Here is a 21,322-nt window from a genome sequence, read left to right as displayed (position 1 = left end):
CTCTCTCTCTCTCTCTCTCTCTCTCTCTCTCTCGGATATCCTGAGGTTTTGTAACTGAATTTATGTTCTTTGTGGCTCTCTTAGAAATACAATGAAGCCAAAAACAATTGTGTTTATTACAACTCAGAGGGAAGAGTTGTTTTTTTTTCTGCCGGGCTCAGGAGCTGGTGGGAGGATTTCCAGGCAGAAAAAGGGGTCAAGTGACAAAATAAAAAAAAAAAAAATCAATACATTTTGAAGCATAGATCATTTATTTGCTGGATCAAAACATGAGTTCCCAGATTTAGGAAGAATCCTTCCTGGGATCCACTCGAAATAGCAAAATTAATTTATTTAAGAAGATTAGGGTGGAAAACAAAGTCCCCTTCAGTTGACAGCAACTTCTTCCCTCCCCCCCCATATAACCTTATATATTTTTAGTCCTCCAAACCTTGTAGTGGTTTTGTGCAGGATCCAAATGCTGTGGAGTAATGGAAAGCTTAGTCAATCCCCTGCTGGGAATACATGTAAATAAGGAAGGTTTGGCACGGGGATGAACCGACGACACATTCCTTGGGCAGTGCACAGAAAAGGGCGGGGGGGGGAAGCCCCAAATAGTTTTTCTCTGCTTGAAAAAAAATGGTGCTTTCATGTTAGGCTGAAAATATCCTCCTGGTACCTTCCTATCTCCAAAGTAGCTCGGAAATGAAAGCAGCTTTGCAGAAAGGGCTTCTGAGGAGAACTCGTAGCTCTCTGAATTATTCCCCCTCGGCCCTGCCTGGATTCGGAGAAAATTTGGAATTTTTTTTGCCAGAGAAGTTAAATTTTCCTCAGGGATTTGACCCTCCCTCTCTCTCCTCAGCCCCCTGCTGTCCTGGGAGAACCACAGCCCCCTTCCCCTTTAAAATTAAAAAAAAAACCCACCACACAAACTCGATTCAGCCTTTGCCACTTGGAGGATAAAGAGGGATTTAAAATCTCTGCACGTTCCACGAGATGCCACTTCTCCAGTGTTACTTCCCTCCCTGCAGCAATTGCTGCTTAGAACGAACTCAAAACACATTTTATCAGTGGTTAATCCTGTTAGAGCTGAAGGATCAAGGGGGTTTCTCTCCTGCACCAGCGCCCACCAAATCCCAGGACACTGTTATCCTGAGGGGTCTTCACCTTCTCTGTGATACTTTGTAGGAAAACTTAGTGGTCCTCCACATTCAAAAGCTCCAGGCAGGACAAATGGGCAGAGATTTCACCCAAGCCTCACAACTTTATTTCCTTATGAGGGAGAGAACACAAAATGATCAATTTTTGCCACTGTTTGCACTGATTTGAGCTGGTCTGAGCACACACATCTGGAATATTGCTGGTGACTACAGCCAGCCCACAGTTGGCTTTGCTTTGGGTTCATTATCCCACGTAAATAGCTTTGGCTTGGAGAAGACCTTTCTTACTAAAAGCCCGGCCATGATGTGATGCTGTACACCACATTTTGAGTCCATGCCAGCCTTCAAAATGTGCATTTTGAGTGGAATCTCAGGAGCACAAAAGTCCTGCTCAAGGTTTTTGCAAATCACGTGCACGGCAAACGCGGAGATCCTCGGATCGAACAAGTGTTGAACATCCCCCAGGGGAGATAGGGAGAGAGCAGGGAGATCAACAGACCTGCTGTAATAGAACTGTAGGTGATTGGGAAAGTCAGGATGCTGCTGAAGAGCTTTTTAAATTGACCACATGTCACAAAGAAGGCCTTTCTCTGGACGGGCAGAATCCAGGAAGAAAATGAGTAGGATTTTATATTTTTTTAACCAGGCTGATGAACTGCTTGACCTCGTAGAATATCCTGAGCTGGAAGGGACCCACAAGGAGCAACCAGTCCAGCTCCTGGCCCTACACAGACACCCCAGCAATCCCACCTTGTCCATGAGAGCGTTGCCCAAACGCTCCTTGAAGCTCTGGCAGCCTTGGTGGTGTGACCATTCCCTGGGGAGCCTTTTCAGTGCCCAAAAGGCACAAAGTGCCAAAAGGCGGGAGGGGAACTTAGAAAGCCTCCCTGGGCTCCTCCAGAGAGAGGAGTTGGTGGATTTTCGGGATTAAGGCAGGGTGAGTTATGCTGTGCCCAAGGTTTTGGGGCACTCGTGTGAGGGAAGACTTTGCTGGCTGCTCATGTATGAACTGCCTGCAGCTAAATGGGGCCTCCAGCCCCTCCAACCCCCAGTCCCACCGTCCCACCACATCCCCACGTCCCCCACATCCCAGCAGATGGTGGTTTGGGGGGGCTGTAACAATGTACACACACGTGGCAACGGAGGACAGGCAGAAACCCACCTACGACCCTGGGCCCAGGAGCGAGACAAACCAGCTTCTCTCTTCTAACCCTCCAATTCCTGTGCCTCTATTTGGCAAGTCCTGCCCCATCTGGCATCTTGCTGCTCCCACAGTGCATTCCTGGCACTCCCATGTCCTCAGTGTGCCCTGAAAAGCAGGTGTTGCCATCAAACAGCCCCACTAAAGCCCCCAGGGCTGGAGTATCCGTGGTCATCCCAGCCCTGGGAACGCGTTTTGTGCAGCTGTTTGGGTTTGTTGCAGGGTGGAAAAGAGGCTGAGGAGAAAGGAGGATTTATGGAAGGGGGTTTTGGGCACAAAGGGGAAGTGTGGAGAATTGGAGAGCGGAGCAAAGCATGTGCACATGTGTGTGAGAGGGTTCAGGAGGGAGCTGCAGCCATCCCAATGAACTGGGGAGGTGATCCCAGCAGCTCCCATGATGAGAAGAAGCCACCACAGTGCCCTCAAGCACTGCAGCCTCTTCCTCTGTTTCTCTGGGAATGCCTGTGACAGGACATGCTGCAAAATGGCCAGGGCTGTCCAGCACGGGCATCTGGGAGGGGGAAGGAGGTTGTGAAGCCTCTGTGTGAACTGTTCCATGGGCTCACGTGGTGCACCCTGAGTCCTGCATCCACTTCTGGGCCCCTCATGACAAGAAGGACATGGAGGGGCTGGAGCGTGTCCAGGAAAGTGAACAGAGCTGAGGAAGGGTCTGGAGCACCAGGAGCAGCTGAGGGAGCTGGGGGGGCTCAGCCTGGGGAAAAGGAGGCTCAGGAGGGGACCTTCTTGCTCCCTACAACTGCCTGAAAAGAGATTGTGGCAAGGAGGGTGTTGGTCTCTTCTCCCGGGCAACAAACGGCAGGACAAGAGGAAACTGCCTCAAGCTGCACCAGGGGAGGTTCAGGTTGGACATCAGGAAGAATTTCAACATGGAAAAAGGGCTGTTTGTCTTTGGAAGGGGCTGCCCAGGGAGGTGGTGGAGTCCCCATCCCTGGAGATGTCCAAGGAACTGGACTGGACGTGGCACTCAGAGACAAGGTGGGGATTGGGCACAGGTCGGACTCGATGACCTTGGAGGTCTTTTCCAACCTTTGTAATTCTGTGATTCCATGATTCTATGACTCAGGCTGATGAGAAGGGGAACTAGGACATGACAATTTGGTGGTAAATTGGTCCACCTGCCCCAGACCAAGGATAGATGCAGCCTTGGAAGAGATTTGGGTGCCATGCAGGGATTCTGAAGGTACAGAGCAGGACAGTTCAGACCCTGTGTGAGGTTACAGAGGAAGAAACGCTCCTGAGGAAAGGGAAAACACTCCAGATCGTAAATGAGTTCCCTGTGCTCTGGTTTGCTTTGCCACTGTGGCCCAAGGCTCCTGGAATTGTGGGATTTCCCAGGGCACGAGATGCCGATTAAGGAAGGACAGGAGTAGTCTCACCACCATCCCACAATTCTCCCCAGGCCTCTTCTGCATCCAACTCATTCTCTCCACTGTAAATATTCCCAGAGAAAGGAAAAATGACCTTCTCTAGGACAAACTCTCCCCTTGCAATACAGCAAAGAGCTGCAGGGCAGGAAATCCATGGGAAAAGCTGGGTGCTGTTGTGCCTGTAGGGAGCTCATGCCCAAGGGACAAACAACAGCTACTCATCATTTTTGGGATTTGCTGAGCATCCCTTCCCCTTCTGAGGGTTGGTAGCAACACAAGGTGGAGATTGCAATTTTCCCCTGGAAGTTCCGCCACGGAAGGACGAAAAGTAAAAATTTCCCCGTGGAATGAACATCCCAGCTTGGAAATGCCTTCAAACTGTTTTATTCTGGTAGTGTCACTAGCAGATGGATCCTCATCTGATTATACTGGTGTCAAATGAGTGTGATAAAGCCCAGAAATGAGTAACTTCCAAGCAGGGGTTACCCCTCATTTCATTTTACAGGGACAAACACTTCTAGGGAAAAGCCATCCTTTTCTATTTTCCTCCCCATGACAAACACCCATAACACAGAGTTAATGATCCCTGTGGGTCCCCTCCAACTCAGACAATTCTGTGACTCTGTGACTCTGCAACATTTCCTCTGAAAGTGATGAACCCAACTCATTCCCAAATGGAAACCACTTCAGGAAATACCCTTTCAGGCATCTTTAACTAAGAAGCCCAATGAGCCAACTCAGCTCCATCCCCTGTAGCCCCTGGTGCTCAAACACACGGCTGGAGAGGTCCCAGCTCTGGGTAATTAGGAAAACATGCCCTGGAATCGAGCCCAGGGAAAGCAAACATGTGCTCCTTAAGTGCATTGCCATCGATTAAGGTAAAACTCCCTTTTCTTGTTTTTTTTTCACATTTCTGCTTCCCAGTGTTATGGCCTGGAGGCAGGAAGGGGTTGCTGAGGCAGCCGTGGGTTTTTCAGCAAGTTGAAAGCTGTTTTTTTATACACAAAGATTTTATACGTGAAGAAGTCTGTGGTCCAGGAAAAGCAGAGAGGTGGATGAAGATAGAAGTGGAAATAAACCCCGTCAACATTTCGGCCACGGGAGAAGATTATTTGGAGCATTTAACAGGAACAATCAAAGGCAAGAACTGGGATCTTTAGGCATTCCATCAATTCCTGGACCTCTAGATCAGGTAGCTGGTAGGACCAGCCCTTCTGGAGGATGGTCCTCTGGTCCACTGGTCCTCTCCTGATGTACCAGCAGTGCTGATGTGCACTTAGATATCTGGACAATGAAACATCTGTGACAAAATCCTCCTTCCCAAACTCCAGGCCAGATGGTGGAGACAGTGGGACTGATGTTGGAAGTGGGTGACTAGAGAAGTGACATTTGACCAGTCTTGGATGCAGTTTGGTGTCCAGGCTCAGGTCCCTTCCCAAAAGGGACCTTGAGAAGTTGGGCAGTGTGTGTGTCCAAGTGGGAAGAAGGCTAATCCATTTAGACAGCACATGATAAAATGAGCTGGGATAAGTGATTTAAGAAGGGGCAAGTCTAGGAGGAAAGGCAAATATCAGCTCCCCACAGTTAAAGGGTTGTGATGTGTAGGACTCACTGGATGCACCTGCTACCCACTAAGGATTAAGAACTTTGTTTTGTGGTTAGGAAGCACTAGAGGCTGGAAAAAGGCTTGGAACTTTCTGTATTTCAGTCCCTTTCTGGGAGCAGGGATCAGAAACAGGTTTGAAGAAAACCTGCAAAGGAAAGTCTAAGAATGGGTCCTGCTCCTGAGCAGATGCTGGAGGTCTTTCTTGCAGCTCTACAGATCTCTGGTCGTGAGCACAAGTGTCTTATGAGCTTTCCATAAGATCACCTCTCTTCCCTAAAGCTGTGTCTTTCCTTCTGCCCCGTTTCCTTTCCAGCCATGTGCAGTTCATATAAGCCCATGGGATCATGTTGGAATCATGGAATCCCAGAATGGTTTGGGTTGGGAGGGATCTTAAAGGCCATCCAATTCCAACTCCCTGCCATGGGCAGGGGCACCTCCCACTATCCCAGGTTGCTCCAAGCCCCGTCCAATTTTGTCCATCTTCAGACCCGTGGCAGACGTTCTACCCTTAGGATGGTGTTGCTCTCCCCAGTCCTTCATAGGATCATTTAGGTTGGAAAATACCTGTAGGATCATGGATTGACTGATGTCTCTGCCCCACCCATGTTTTTGGCTTTTGTGGAGACTTCCAGCTTTTCCAGCTGGAACAACAGACTCACCCCGTTGGTAACCAAGCCTTTCACACGATGCTGGTATTGAGTGACCCCAAGCTGTGGACTGAAAATTCCAAGATAACTTCCTCTGGTTCTCAGCTGACAGAGGAGCATCTCCATCCCAGCAAGAAACCAGAGTGAACAGATGCCTCTTTGGAGCTGTCCAGATGGCTGAGTGGCTGCAAAAAGGCATGAGAAGGATCATAGCCTATGGCAGCTTCCAAGTGGCCAAACTGATCTGCAGTGAGCAATGACCTTCATAAACCTCCTGGATGAAAAACACACCCTTGCAGCAGCAGCAGGAGGAAGAGGAGGAGGGTGAGGAATCTCTTCCTCTGAATCTCTCATGGCACAGATATTTCAGCTGTGCAAACATTTTGAAGGGAGACCAGCGTGCATCAGTTCTCACCGCTGGAAAATCCGCTTTTCCACCCCGATTTTTTGCTTTCCAGGCAGCCTGCCAGCAAGGACCTAATCACGTTAGAGGAAAAGCACTTCCTTGGGATGGAGGCAGACATTGGAAGTAAAGGAGAATGTGGGCTGATCTCACTAAGGGAGGTGAGGAAAAACCCCGCCAGAAGTTAGACTTGTGAAGCTCCTCACTGCGGGAATGGCATCTTGGGTGTCCAAATGCTTATTGGATTGAGGAAAAATGGGTCTGGAAACACTCAGGGATGAGTGGGATGTCTGGAAGTCCTGATTCTAACCTGCTCAAAGCAGGACTGTCCCTGGGGCTAGATCACATTCATAAGGGCTTTGTCTGTCCCAGTCTTCAGAACCTCCAAGGACGGAGGTGCCACCACCTTTCTTATCCAAGTCCTCTCCACATCCACAACCCTGTGTCGCTGTTTCTCCCATTAGGTGATAAATGTTTTGTTGTTTGTTGTATGTTTTAAATTCTTCTACATAAGCTGTTCTTCATTAAAAAGTAATTCCAAGTTGTTTTCTCTGGAAGCTTTCGGATATAAGCTTTCTTTGAGGTAAAGCAGAATTTTAAGAAGAAATCCTTCCCTGTGAGGGTGGTGAGGCCCTGGCACAGGTTGCCCAGAGAAGCTGTGGTTGCCCCTGGATCCCTGGAAGTGTCCAAGGCCAGGTTGGACAGGGCTTGGAACAACCTGGTCTAGTGGAAGGTGTCCCTGCCCACGGCAGGGGGTGGAACTGGATGATCTTTAACGTCCCTTCCAACCCAAACCATCCTGTGATTCTATGATTTCAGTGAAAGTTGTCCAGCCAATCTCCTGTGTGGAATCTCATCCTGATGGTCCACGTGCCCCTTATCTCCAGTGACATTCATGTGATTGATTCAGCTTTTCAGGAGAGAAAGGACTGGTTACCACACTGAAATTAAGTTGCTTTCTGTGAGGGGCTCTTGACTATCAGAGTGAAGGGGCAGATAAAGTTATTCCCTGAAAATATCAAATGTTGAGGTGGTTTTTTTTTGCTGTCCTCCTAGTCCAAGCAAGGACAGGCTTCATGATGACAAGTTAGGATTCTTACTACCAAGAGGATCTCGGAATGGAAAAGAGAGGGCTGTGCTTTGTCAGAGAGGAGGGAAGAATCCCTGAAGGTCTGGGCTTGCACAGCTTGTCCCTTGGAAGCGAAGCTCCTGGGTGAGTCTTATCGGATGTGAGAGGATTTGTCCTACTGCTGCACTTGAAAAACAGATGGAAAAACCTTCATCTGGTCACTCCTATTTTAAATTATGCATCCTCCATCTGCTGCCTCGAGCACAGACGTGCTCACAGTAACTGCTGAGTTCCTAAAATAACCTGAGACTCGTGGAGAGGCTTTTACACATCCCTGACTTGCCCAGTCCAGGCTGTCTCAGCTTCTCCCTCTTGCTGATGTCCCTGCAGGTGAAGGTTTGATGTCTCCTGGTGAGTGGTCCAGGCTTGACCAGGCAGGCCAAGATGCCATCATGCCAATGGAAACCGCTCCCTCTTTCAACACACTGGTAGGAATTTTGCCCCGAGAGACCTCACCTGCATGGGAAAGGTCTACATGCGACACCTGAAAACCTCCCTGAGGCACCAGAATGCAAACTTGAGCCCTGGAATGACCTGAAATTTGGAAAGCTCTAACCCTTGGATCACAGAACTCCTCATGACAGGTCTTGGCACCCTCAGGAGACCATTGCAGCCCCACTTGGTTTCCCACTGGCTCAGAGCAGAGCCAGGGCTTGGTTGCTCGGGTCACTCCCATCCCTGCCAGACGTGCCCCACCACACTGCACACGTTTAATTCTCTGCCTCTTTCCTCTGACTCCAAATCAATTCTGTCAGCTCCTTAATTATTTTAATTTTTATCCATTCTCCAAATCCCTCCAATATGTTTTATATATAGGGTACAGGCTTAAAAAAGAAAGCTACCGCTGCGCCCTTGCCTCTGAAATATTACCAGAGAAATGTGTGTATTTCATCTCTGCCTTTCATTTTTCCAGACATTTTCTGCTTTGAAGAAGCCTGAAACAGTAATAGACTGATGGCCACACTCCAGCTCTATTGATTAACAGTGAGTGGTCAAACTCTTCACCGCCTGAAAATACATCCAGAAACGGGGACAGGTGAATTATTGCGTTTTCCCGCAGGTGGAAGGAGAGGGGGAAGGATAAAACCCACAACCAGGAGTTCAAAAGACCTGCCTGCCCCATGTGCAAATCCCCATTGGTGGGAAGTCCTGATGTGGGGGAGAACCAGTGATTGTTCCAGTGGTTCAGCACAGCACAGGGCTAAATCATTTATAAATACTGCGGCTCCAAATTGCCTCTATTTAACAAGAGCACAGCGGAGAAGGGAAGCAAGTGGAACAGTCTTCTGCAGTTTTAAGCAGTGCTGAGAATAGAAATCTCTTCCCAGCCATTACAGTCCTCACCACTGGTCCCATTTTCAGTGCATTTTAGGGAAAAAAGGCAAAGAGTCCTGGAGACAAAGGAAGCACTGCAGGCTGCAGGATTTCAAGAAACCCAGGGCCTGTCAAGATGTTGTACTGGTGGACAGTGGGACAGAGGCCACATCTGTGCCTTCAAATTCCTCACAGGATTCCTCTTTACACCCTTGGAAGCTTCTGGAACTGCTGGGCTGCTCCCTAACAAGACCACAGGGTCGTAATACGGCATCACAGGGGAGTTCAGGTTGGAAGGGACCTCAGGACATCTCCGGTCCAACCTGCTACTCAAAGAAGGATCAGCTTGTGGCTGGACTGGGTCACTCAGGGCTGTATCCAGTCTGACAACTCTTGAAAACATCCAACCTGACCTTGAAAACATCCAAGGTTGGAGATGGAACAAGTTGTCTGGGCAACATGTTCCATTTCTTGACTGTCCTTATGCAGGAAATGTCCTTATGCAGGAAAATCCAAGTCTTGGATTTTCCTTCTTAAACTCCGAAGGCATCACTGGTGGGTAGGAATGGAAAAGGAATTCCACCAAATCTGGACTTTTCAGAGTAAGACAAACTTGGTAATGCTGTACTTTTCCAAGAAATAGGCAGGTTTGGGGTGGGATAACCGTCTGTGGGTTCCTCCAAACCTGAGGCAAGGAAGAGGAGCAGGGTGCAGAGTGGAAACCTCACTTTCAGAGAGCCACAACCACGTGGCTCCATTTCTCCACCTCATTCATCGTCTGGGAGAGGTGTGAGTTTGCATCAAACATCAAAGAATCCATTTTGCCTTCAAAAGGATGGGGAATGTTTTTGAAATCATGACTTCCCCTGGCATGGGAAACCATTTGATTCCCATTATTTGAACTCAAGTCCTGTCCCAAGACTGAGCAACAGCTGAGGGCAGATGCCTTGGGTGACTCCAGCTTGCAAGACGAGTCAGTGAGGAGAGCTTGCAGCTGCACCTGATGCAAGATTTGGGGCTGGGGAGTGTTTCTGAACTGTCTTTTCAACTGAACATCCAAGAAAAGTTTTCCCTTGTAATTTAGTTGCTGCAGCACCAACCTCCAAGGCCGCTCAGGGCGTTCCAAAGCTGCCATTTCCGATCCCAAAGCAGGTTAACACCGAGTGGCTCTTGCCTTGCAGGAATAGATCATGAAACTCAAATGCTGACAGGATTAATGCTCTGTAAAAAGGCTCCAGCCCTTCAGCGAGGCCGGGTGTTCTTTTCACACATCAGCTTTATGAGCCCCCTGCGTGGCCGGTTTTGGAAGAATCAGAAATCCTTCAATGGAAAGACGTTCAGTGAAGAAAAACAGCAACAGCAGCAACAACAAAATGAACGAGCAACTGTGGAAAGCAGAGATATGAAGGAAGTGTTTTTATCGGCAAATATGCTTCAGTCAATAGCTGGGTGAGAGGTACTAATTTTAACACACCTTGGAAAGCTGGGGAGTTCAAAGGAAAATGGAGCTTTGGGTACAATAAACTAAAGGAGGTTACTCTGATACAAATGTCCAGGCAACTGAAGTGCTACAAGAAAACAGGGGGGTAAAGGCAGGTTCTTCTTCCTTCGACTTATCTTTTAATAGAATGAGATTTATGTTATATTACTGCCATTACATTCAAGAGACTTTGCCAAGGGGGTTTCATCTGTTCTGCAGAGATCCAACCCACCATTTCAAGCTGTAACATTTCCCAAAGGCTTTTTGCAGTAGGAACAATGCAATTCCTTGGAGAGCGGGGGCCTGGGCATCCTTGTGACAGAGAGAGACGTTCAGTTCTGACCCCAGTCTCACCTTGCTCCTCCTCAGGTCTGTGTTTGCACATCTCTTTTCTTTCTGCGTGTTTGAATTTAATAACTATTTTTTTAAAAAAGAACTGTTAAGGGACTATTTATTGAATAGCGACAAATCTGCCCAAGTAGCTTTCCTAATGAAAAACCAGATTATTTTTGTTGATATTGACAGCTACAGAAATCAGTATCTGCCATAGATCTGCATCATCTGTTTTGACTCTACACTCCCCAGGCGAGCATCTGCTCGTTTCCCACATGTACTGATGCCACATTGTGATCAGGAACTTAAAATACTTGCATGGGGTAACTCTCCCTGGCTCATTTCTACCCATTGATTTCCACATGAGTGGCTCAAAACCCTTGGGAATTCCTCATGATGGATCCATGACTCGGATCATATTAAAAAAGATTCAGGGTAAGCAGTAAGTAGCAATAAACTATGGCTGTGCAGCTTTAACATCAGCAGTTGAGAAGCATCCCAGAGTACAATCTCATTGATTTTAGTGGAATTATGTCATGCACTAATTTGAGCCAAAACCATGAGATATATTTCAGCGCTCCTGAAAACCCTCTTGGAATTTATTCTCCGGTGGAGGCTCCATTAAAATTAAAAAAAAAAAGACGCCAATTTTAACCATTGATCAGGAGATATTGTAACGCATCCGAGACGGGAGATTACATAAGACCTCGCAGGAGACTGACCTTTGGATGTGTGGCGGAGAGAAAAGAGGGAACAATTAAAGAGTTATTTGCTGAGAGCACCCAGGGGCACTAAAATCCCTGCCTGACAGCAGGCTCGGGCTGTTGCTGTGCCCTTTCTATTCAACTGAGAAAGACTCGTGAAAGAAACTCCTCTCAAGAAATAGATACGATATTTTTTGCAGCCGGTGACAGGAGAGCTCTGACGAATCTGAGATCAGCTCACTTGGAGGGAACAAAGGCTGCCAGAGTGAGTCGAGTTCACTCCCCAGTAGCCATGACAACACTTTGAAGAACTCACAGTTTAGGGAAGAAGTGAGGGAAATAAATAGTGATTGGCGACTCAAAGCGATCCATTATTGCTCCTCCGTTATCTCTGAGCACCTGGACAGCTCCGAAGTTAAGAAGCCGATGCTTTGTGGCTCCCCGGAGAGCAGGCAGGGTGTGGCTTATCCCAGGGAAAGGAAGCAGAGGGACCTGTGGCCAGAGCCCGGGATGCTACAGACTCATCATGTGTGTCCTTGGAAAGCAGGGGAAGGATTTAGGACCAGTCCCCTCCAGCTCTTCACTTAGGTATTTCTGGGAGACATTGCACAGCATCAGAGGAACAAAATAGGAGCAAAATGGTCATCCTGAAACGTGTAGAGTCCAGGAGTAAGTTTAAAGTGGTGCTGGAGGTGTTTTAAGCAGAGCAGTCAGACTTTATAGTTGGAGATGGGATGTCCCTTGTGCTCCATCCTGCTGGTCCCTTGTCCAGCCCAGGTATGGTTACAAACAGCTGGAGGACAGGAATATCCCAAATACCTGGAACTACCTGCTGAATGGAAGTGTATCCTTGCAAGTGCTTGCCTTGCAAGTCACATCTGCTCTTTGAAAGTCTATTTCCCTTCTTTCCATTCCCCCAGGAAGTTTGCTAGAATTTTATTAGGGTTTTTTCTTATTTTATTTTTTTTCCCCCTTCATCTTTTTGGATGTAATAGCTGCCCTCCAGCTATATCTCTTTTTTGCTTCTCATCCAGACAGCTTCTGCCACTGCTAATATCCATCTGAACTGTGGGAAACCAGAGCCCACACTGGACAGTAATGTGTCAGTAGAAGCTTCAGAGTCTTCACAGCAGAGGGAAAAGGGATTAGGATTGATAGTTGCTGCGCCCAGGCTTCTTTTGCAACTCCTCAAGTGGGGTCAACAGGGCAGGAGACAGGTTAATGTCCCCTGTGCTGTCCTGGAAATGTGTCTCATCCCAGCCAGAGGGTCAGGCCATCATTCTCCTCCGTCTAATTTCATTAAAGAAACGAAAAGAGTGACAAGCGTGGGATTCATGGGGAGCTCAGTGACACAACGACCTGTTCCTCAGGAGGGAGCTGAAGGCATCCATAAATGTTCCAGAGGCTCCCGAGAGCCTCCTCAGATGACAAGGTTCAGGGAGGCCTGGGGTCTGAGCCCTGCTCCACAGAGGGAAGAGATTTCATCCCTCAGGAGCAGGATTCACCCGGCGGGTGAAACCACAGACATGCAGCGAGTGTCTGAGCACATCCCGAGGGAGCGGGAGCTGTTTGCCCACGGCAAACAGGGATTGCAGGTGTGACAGCACTGCTGGGAGGGTGGGAGAGGTGAGAAAGCAGGAGAACTACCCTGGAGCACCTCAAATGCTGCTTCTCCCTGCACATTTGCACGGCCCCTGTGGGCAGTGGGCACCCAGCTCCTGTCCCTGCTCTCCTGCCAGGAGGGAAATCATCCATGCCAACCCACTCCCACAGGCTTTACGTTTACTCCAGCAGCCCATCCTGGTGTCCTGAGCTTTGGGAGTAGAGTGGAATGCCAACACACACTGGTAAATGCCTCCTCTACCTGCATTCCACCTCCCTCTTGCATTTTCTGGCATCTCAGACACCCAAAGTTGACCTGAACCCCCAAACTCTGGAGGTCACAAGCACGACACTGCCCCATAAAATTCTCATCTCCTCTGTCCTGCCTCAGGGCAGCTCTGGTACCTCCTTTCCCTGCTCTGAAAACTCTCCAGATATAATTGCAAATTCTGTGGGCGTAAACTGTATTTATTATTATATTGATCTAAACCGTGAAATTTTCGCTAATTCTGAAATATTTGCTACCACTGGCAAGCAAACAACCCCCGCCTCTCCTGAGGAGCCAGCAGAGTTGGCAGTGCATGGGGGTGACTCTCATCACCATGTCAGGAACTAAGGGCAGGATTGTTGCCTATGACTGTGGAAGAATCTGTGATCTCACCAAGGAGTGTCGTCCCAGGTGGAATCAACCTTCCGGACCCACCCAGAAACAAAAAATGCAAGTTTTCCATCAGACCAACGAAAAATTCTTTTGCTTCATTCAAATTAAAAGCTTCATTTCGATTTCAGCCTTTTAATAATTCGCTTTTTGATCGTGTAGAAAGAAAACAGGGTGAGAGCTCCAGTTTGCAGGTCCGTGGGGTTCAGCACAATAATATCCAGCAATAAGAAAATAGCTTATTAAAGGACAGGCGCCCTATTAAAGGGCAGGAATAGTTACAGGCTTTGTAAAAGTCAAACACCTTCAGAACACATTGTTTTCCAAGAAGTGGTGATTAATAACTATTATGAGCACCGCTGGAAGCGTGGCCATGTCACAGAGGCAGGGAAGGAGGCAGAGAGCGTGACTTTAGGTTTGGTGCAGCCCCAGGCACGTTCTGGTCACCCGTCAGGTCCATCATACCAACCACCAGCACTTGGAAGGTCTTCTAATGAGTCAAACTTTCAGCAGATCCTCCTGAGGCTCTGGGGCTGTGAATGCTTCAAGGTATCTCTTGGTCACAATGAAAAGCTGTCACCATGCACCTCTGGACTACCAAGAGGCTGATGGGATGGCCTGACCTGCTGTCCAGCTCCACTGGTGGCACAGCCATGACCTCCAGTGACCATCAGAGGCACCTCAGCAGGTAGCTCAAAAGGAGGTGTCAACATGTAGACCTACCTAAAAGGAAGGTATTTTCAGCTTGAGGTGTCTTCCAGTCACTCACACCTTGGCAGGCCTGAAGAGATCACAGAATCATGGAATAGTTTGGGTTGGAAGGGACTTTTAAAGGCCATCTGGTTCCACACCCCCTGGAGTGAGCAGGGACATCTTCAGTAAGATGATGTTGCTCAGACCCCAGTCCAACCTGGCCTTGAATGTTTCCAGGGATTCTGCTTTTCCTAGAGTCATTAATATTAGAAAAGCCCTCTAAGATTATTCAGTTCAACCCTTCCCCCAGCACTGCCAAGGCCACCACTAACCCATGTCCCCAAGTGCCACATCCACATGGCTCTTAAATCCCTCCAGGGATGGGGACTCCACCACTGCTCTTTGCAGCCTCTTCCAACAGTTGACAACATTTTTGGTGAAGAAATTTTCCCTAATATCCAACCCAAACCTCCCAACAGCTGTCACTTCCAACCTCAAACGTCTCCAATCCTTTTGGGATATCTTTTTTTTTTTTTCCCTTTCTGCTGGAAAAATAACATAACAGCGAAGCTGTAGGAACTCAGCTGCTTCAGAAACCATAACCCATCCACAATTCACAGCCCGTGGATTGGGAAACCCAATCCCTTTGAAGAAAATACTCCCAAGTCCCTGAAATCCCTCCCTGCGCCCGGGGCTTTGCAAACCTCCACTTACTCTTGGCACCCGTCCCCGGATTGTGTCACTCGCCAGCTTAGTTAAGAAGTTGATTTGAATATTGTTTTATCACACTGTGCTTTGCAGACAGCATTGAGTCAGCTCAAAACCAGCTCAGTGTGTACTGGCTCCCAGTTAATTATAGTCATAAAACATAATTTACTCCGGTGAAAGGAAATACTTGGAATCCGGAGGGCTCTTTGCTGCAGACGCCGGTTCCTGCGCAGGGTTTTGTTTTCCCCCGTTATCGCGCCGGGCACGAGGCAGCAGGGAGAGTTTTCTGGCTGTGGGATTAGAGATTGTTAAAGAGCGTGTTCAGACATCCCCCAGTGCACGGGAGATCACAGGGAGGATGTTTTGCAGACGGTTTATTTTCTGACGAGCGTTAATACAAACCTTGGGAAAGAAAGGAGGAAACCGTAGCCTTGTAAATAATTGCCCGTCTCTTGCTTGGGATTTCTTTGTACCTGTCCTCCCTTCAGCAGGGACCCTGAAGAACTGGGTTGGTGTTTCCTCCCGTTTCAGCTCTCCAGGCAGCAGATAGTCATGGTTTTAATGCCCTATTTGAGGATTTGTTTTCCCAAAAGCCATATGCTTGTAGTGTGCCCTCCTCTTTCAAACCACTCACAGGGCAAGGAGCTTCATCCTGGTCTTTGTCCCTGCCTCAACGTGGCAGGAAAAGTTATTTCCATCATAGGGACTAGACCACCTCTTGAACCTACCTAATAAATCCATCCCATGAAACAAATCCATGGCAGTAAACACCTGATGGTGAAGGGAGGCCAGGGGCGATGGGCACCTTCCTCTCTGTAGGTGTGGCTCGTGGGCACATCGCGGGCACATCCCAGAGTTATTCTGGGAGTATTTGCATGTGTCAGAGCTTCTCTCCCGTTGTCCAGGAGAGGATTTCTGGCCACAGACCAGGCCTGAGGTTTCCACAAGAGGCTCAGGGTTGCAGGGCCCAGCATTTCCTTACTGAGAGGTTGCCTTGGCCAAGTGCCCAACCCCAGAGAGGCAGCTGGGGAGGGAGCGTGGCTGAGGGCAGATGGTGGAGCTGCAGCAACAGCAACCCACCTTCTCCTTCAAGCTGTCAGGAGTGCTTAAAATTGGTGGGAGAAGAGCAGGCACAAACTGGAATATCCAGGGAAGCTCCACTGGGAACAGCTATTGCTGGTGAGCTCTGGTGGGGCTAATCTTGGAGGGGGACACTTTGTTCCTCGCAGGGTTTGAGGCATTTGGGAAGGGCAAGAGCAAGGGGGAAATGCTTTGCACATACTCAAATTCTCTGCCCTCATCTCCTGCTCCTCACTGGTGGATGGAAAAGCATCTTGTCAGCCAGGTCTTTTAGCAGCTCTGGCACAAAATTTGAGTGCTTTCATGTTTCTTCCAACCAGAGGGAGTCAAGTGGAGGATATGTTTTAGTTTGTCCGGGTAGATGCTCCCCTTGAGAGAGGCATCACATTGTGATGGTGAACTTGATCCTATCTAGATGTTTTTCTGGGTTTCCTCCCTGGTTTTTCTCCAGCACTGGTGAGAGGGACAGCAGCTCCTCTGGGCCTGTCTGATAGATGGATGCTGCACAGAAATGAGAGCTGGTCTGAATTCCAGCCTCCTGGTTCCCTCCCTTCAAAGCCCTGTCTGTGTTGAAGAATGGAGGTGGCACATCTTGGCCAGACCCAAAGGAGGGCATGGAGGGGCTTTGGTGAGTCTGTGAGCCCTGACACAGCTGTGCATTCCTTGGTCCTGCCTCCAGATCGCTTTCTCCCCCGAAATCCTCGTTATCGGAGTATTAATTGTACGGTAAGAAAAGACTCAGGTGTTTGTACCACAGGCTGATCCCCCAGCGTGGGCAGCAGGGCAGGGGGGGATTCTGCCCCTCTGCCCCCTCAGGTGAGACCCCTCTGCAGAGCTGCCTCCAGCCCTGGGATCCCAGCACAGGAAGGACATGGAGCTGTTGGAGTGAGTCCAAAACAGGGCCACCAAGCTAATTAAGGGGATGGAGCAGCTCTGCTGTGAGGAAAGGCTGAGAGAATTGGGATTGTTCAGCCTGGAGAAGAGAAGGCTTTGGGGTGACCTAACTATGACCTTCCAGTAACTGAAGGAGCTGACAAGAAAGATGGAGAGAGACTATTTACAAGGGCCTGGAGTGACAGGACAAGGGGGAATGGCTTCAAACTGACAGAGAGTAGGTTTATATGAGATCATAGAATCATAGAATCAGCTGGGTTGGAAGGGACCTCTGAGATCATCAAGTCCAACCCTTGATCCAGTACTGCTGCAGTTGCTAGACCATGGCACTGATGCCACATCCAGTCTCTTTTTAAAAATCTCCAGGGACGGAGAATCCACTACTTCCCTGGGCAGCCCATTCCAAGGGGAAGATATATGGGAAGATATTGGGAAGGAATTCCTGGCTGTGAGGGTGGTGAGGCCCTAGCACAGGCTGCCCAGAGAAGCTGTGGCTGCCCCATCCCTGGAAGTGTCCAAGGCCAGGCTGGACAGGGCTTGGAGCAACCTGGGCTAGTGGAAGGTGTCCCTGCCCATGGCAGGAGGTGGGACTGGATGGTCTTAAGGTCCCTTCCAAGCCAGGCCACTGTTTGATTCTGTGATTCCATGAATAAAAGTGCCCAAATCTGACAAGAGTCAAACTTCCTGGGGAAACTGAGGCAGTGGATGCACCAGGGACATGACTCCAAATCCCAGCAATCCCTTAAGAGGTCCCAAAGAGAAACCAGCACCTGTGGCTCCTGCAAGCACCGCCAGCCAGCCACCCTCTTTAGGTTTTATTGAAGTGATAACTAACCAGGAATATGGTCCTCTTCTTCCTCACCAGCACGTGCAGGACCAGCAGGGAAATAAAAGCTCTCAAAGGAGCAAAGCCCATCACATTTGGTGTTTTATCAGGATTCCACTTCTCTTTTTTAATGCACTGTGAGGAGATGGGAAGCATTGCTCCAGGTCTGGGCAGAAAGAACCAGGAAGGGAAAGAGAAGCCCCACAAGCCTTGGAGGCACAGAACCAGGGAAGCTACAGAAATGGAAAAAAAAAATAAACAAACGGGGGGAAAAAAAGCAAAAACGTCCTTAAAATGTTGTTTGTTTATCTTGCAGTCGCTTATTTTGCTGCAGAGGAGTTTGAAGTTCTCCATTTCCTGGGTGTGCTACAGGAGCAGCAGAGTTGAGACACAGGCTTTTAATGAAGTTTATGTAAATTTGGTGGTGTTTATACTTAGCAGAACAGATTTAGGAGTACTAATAAAGCAGCAGATGAGGCGTAGAAAAGAGTGAAGTTCTCCACCACTGTTATTTTTTACCTTCCTCCCACCATTCCCAACGAAAAGAGACTGTTTCTGTTGCCAGTTTCTCTTCAAAACAAGTGCTTTTGAAAGCCCATTTATCCCCAAGTGCTGCTGAAGCATCTCCCAAGTTGTGTCCCGTTGCCTTTCTTCCATGAGCAGCCGGGGGCAATTCAGTCCATGTTTGCTTTTCCCTTAAAGGAAGTGAATTTTTCCCAACTCCACTGGTGGGTCTTTGTTCACTACCATGGGATCACTGAGGCAGGACAAAGCAAAGCCAGGATTTTATTTAGGGGTGGCCAGATTGAAGTTGAAGCAGCCTTTTCCTTGGGAAGAAGGTGAGGGTTCATTCTGGATTTGGGTGCTGAGGAAGAGCAGGATGAGTCTCATCCCTGGGGATGTGGGTGGAGGAGGAGGCAGAGCTGGAACTTCCCAGTGGTGAGTGGTGGCTGATCCTGTGCTTGTGGCTACAGGGAGAAGAGCAGGGGCCACCAGCCACGTGGCCATTATCCCTGTGCCCTGAGAAAGCAGCAAGTCCATCTTCAAAGGCCGTGGTGGAACAAGATGTTGAGAAGTAGAAAAATTCATGGATTCCAAGTTAGGACAAGGAGTGTGGTGGGTCTCTAGGTCCTCATGTAATGTGTGGGGAGGCTGAATAATGAACCATGACTAATAACCCAACAGCAAACAAGTGGAATGTTGCCTCCTACCCACCCCCCACGTCGCTGTGACCCATCTGAACAGAGAAGTTCTGGAGCAATGATCCTTCAGTGTCCTGAGGGCTGAGCCAGGGATGTCCTCCTGCATCCCAGAAACACCACTGGGGGGGCCAGAGGGATGCCATGGGGGCGAGGGGTTCCATCCTGCCTCTTACCTCAGCCAGACAAAGCCTCCACAGCCACACTTGGGTCTCCCTGGAGGTCCTCTTACAGGTGGGGAAAACCAGGATGTGGAGACAAGTGACTCGGAAAATCCTTGAAGAAGGTGCCTGGGAGCCCCGACACACCACCACAACCTCTTTAAAATATTTTTTGCTTGCCCTAGGGGTGTTTATGTAAAAAAAATGAGGCAGATGTGGGGTTTGTCAGCTTTATGCATTGCTGTGGCAGTAACCTCCAACGCAGTTCACTCAGAATATTCCCTACCAATTCCCTCCTTGGCAGACCCCCCCCTGGGATGGGGTTTCCAAGGAGGGGAGTGTACCTTCAGGGCCCATTTTGAGCAAACCTCTTCTTACCAGGAAAAAGCAAAAGTCCTTTGCACACTTAGGGATGAATAAACACACAGGAACTCAATGAGATGAGCCACCTGGACACAATCCTGTGCCACGTGCTCTGGGATGAAGGTTGGACCAGGTGACCTCACTGTGGTCCCTTTCAACCTGACTCATCCTGGGATTTTGTGAGATTTACAGGCTGGTGGTTGTGTTGGCTGGATGAGGGATCCTCCCTGGGCTGCATCCAGATTATCTGAGCCATTTAGGTTCCCTCCCTGCCCCTGGCATCCCTCACTGTGACCACAAAACTCCTCCACTGGGCAAAGAAGGGCAGTTTTTTGATACCAGAGGTGTCTGGATCCATCATCACAAAACAGAAGGTAATGCTAATTATTAAAAGCCACCAGGCACTGCTGCAGAAATATCAAGAATTTTTCTTATTTTTGCCACCTTCATGCCTGGCTTTCCTTCCAGAAAAGAGGTAATGTCTAAATTTAGGACTGGAATGGTCAAAGCTTAGGTTTGAGATGAGGTTTCACTACAGCACCACAGGCCCCTCAAACAAAGCAGAGCAGTGCTTGGTTCGGGTGGTGAGAGCAAAACAGCAAAACCCCACGTTGTCCCCTGCCCACCTCACGCTGTTCCCTGTGCACCTCTTACATCATTTCAAGGCCAAATTCCTGCCAGGTGGATGGAGAGCCAACAGATGGGGGGGTCTTGCTTCTTGTCTCTGTGATTTCCTGGGCAGCAGAAACACTGCAGGAGGAAATCTCGACCACTTCCCTTCAGCTCAGCCCGGGGCTCGAGTTTTCCTCAGGGAGCCTATTCCTGCAACACAAAGAGAGTCCTGGAAAACATGGACCCCCCCATATTTTAGCAAGCAATCATGGTATTTAATTTTTTATAGGAATCAACCATTTGTTTTACCAACATCCACCAGGGCTTTAACATACACCAGGGAGAAAACTTGCAGTTGTAAATCTACACCACCGAGCTGAGCATCCTACTCAGATTTTCATGGCATCATGGAATTGTAGGCTGTCAGGTTGAAAGGGACCTCAGGGATTACTGGGTCCAACTTTTCTTGGCAAAATCCCTGTCTAGACAAGATGATCCAGCACCCCATCCAGCTAAATCTTAGAAGTGCCCAACACTGGGGAATCCCCCACTTCCCTGGGGAGATTATTCCAGTGGCTGGTGGTTCTTGTTGTGAAAGATTTTCCTCTTGTGTCTAATCAGAATCTCCCCAGGACTGACTTGTGCCAGTTACCCCTCCTTCTTTCCATGTGATTCCCTGTAAAAAGGGAATCCCCACTTGTTTGTAGCCACCCTTTAAGTACTGGAACACAGAGACAAGGTCTCCCCTCACCCTCCTTTTGTCAAGGCTGAACAAACCCAGTTCTCTCAGCCTTTCGTCACATGGCAGCTTCCCAGTTCTTGGATCATCTCTCTGGCCCCTCTCCAGCCTGTCCACATCTTTTTTGTGTAGCAGGGACCAAAACTGAACACAGTGTTCCAGGTGGGGCCTGAACTGCAGGGCAGTGTGGGACAAAGACTTCTGCATCTCTGCTGGGTTATTTATTTTTTTTTTTGGCTACAAAGCTCTGACATGAGAAGCAAGGACATGTGATCCACCAAGATCCATTAATTAGGCAGGGGTGCTGCCCGGGGAGTTTTTCTGGCAGGGCTTTGGGTCCTGCTGTAGCTCCTGGGGACATCTGAGACCATCTTCTAGCAGGGAGGACGCCAAAGTCCCAGTTCAGTGTTGCAGAAGTGGCCCATTAATGGTTTTGACCTCCT

The 21,322-nt window shown here is 48.8% G+C and overlaps 1 long non-coding RNA gene across 1 annotated transcript; it reads left to right on the top strand.

The window, feature by feature from the left end:
- The first annotated feature begins 13,998 nt into the window (after positions 1–13,998).
- On the top strand, positions 13,999–18,274 carry LOC108504262. The gene is made up of 3 exons (XR_001877048.1): positions 13,999–14,292; positions 16,537–16,713; positions 18,122–18,274. It is a non-coding gene; the product is annotated as an uncharacterized LOC108504262 (long non-coding RNA).
- The last annotated feature ends 3,048 nt before the right edge of the window (positions 18,275–21,322 follow it).

This window comes from Lepidothrix coronata, unplaced genomic scaffold, assembly GCF_001604755.1.
Source record: "Lepidothrix coronata isolate B3197 unplaced genomic scaffold, Lepidothrix_coronata-1.0 Scaffold156, whole genome shotgun sequence".
Lineage (NCBI taxonomy): Eukaryota > Metazoa > Chordata > Aves > Passeriformes > Pipridae > Lepidothrix > Lepidothrix coronata.
The sequence above is the reverse complement of the archived record's forward strand: the minus strand, read 5'-3'. Positions and strand labels throughout refer to the sequence as shown.